We start from the raw sequence: 981 nt of genomic DNA on the forward strand, positions 1-981 counted from the left end.
AAGGGTTGATTCAGGCTTCTTTGAGAGGATCATTGGAGTCCCGTGTTAATCAGTTCTTAAAGTTTCAGTGTGAACACTGAGGTAAAAAGGGCCCAGAACTCTTCAGCATTCACCACTACATTTTTCCCTTCCTTGTGTCCTTGCACTGAGTAGTTGAACTACCTCAGAACTGGTAGTGTGCCAACATGCTACAACCTGAGGGTTTTGCTGGAGCTTTACCAATAATGCTGCTGCTCCCACAATCTTGTTTTTTCCTGTCTGTATTAATTGGAATGCTTATTTCTCCCTCTGTCTCATGTCATCCTTCAATTAGAGCTGATTGGAGGTAATGATTGTGCAACCCTGGTCTTGAAGCTTTCTGCTGTCACTAAATGAAGGAAGAACTTGGAATATTGGGAAGCCCTGGGGGAAAGGTGTTTAATTTCAGCAGTCAAAATTTTTGTTTGGAGAAGAACGGGCAGTGTTTGAACCCGTGAGCTGTGCAGGTGTGTCTGGAGAATCACAGTGGTTTATAGTTGGGTGGAAGAGGCAATAGTGAACTCTGTTGATTCAGATACATTCTATAAATCTATGTGGACATCTAAATTTATTTAGTAAGGCACACAATGTAAATAGTATCTTGTGCTAACACCAGGAGTCTCCGATGCAGTGGAAAACATTGCGTCTGCAGTGCAATGAAAACCAATCAAATCTAGCAATGAAAAAAAAAATTACTGTTTTGATGGACTTCTAGAAGTGAATTATCCTGTAAGTTTTCTTTGTCCCTTTGAATCTGTCATTTTAATAAGGGGTTAACATGTTGTTTGTCAATGTGACTGACTTCCTGAATAATAGGTGAATTGAGAGGCCTATCAGAGATGTCGCTTTCTCAGGTTGTGTGAGTTTGGTGTATTAGCTCTCAGAAGAGGAACTTGCTGGAAGGAGATGCCTGGTTTTACTTTCCCTGTTTGGTGGTTGGTTGTTGGGTTTTTTTGGGTGCTC

Source organism: Nestor notabilis, unplaced genomic scaffold (genome assembly GCF_000696875.1).
Source record: "Nestor notabilis isolate BGI_N333 unplaced genomic scaffold, ASM69687v1 scaffold27379, whole genome shotgun sequence".
NCBI classification, from domain to species: Eukaryota; Metazoa; Chordata; class Aves; order Psittaciformes; family Psittacidae; genus Nestor; species Nestor notabilis.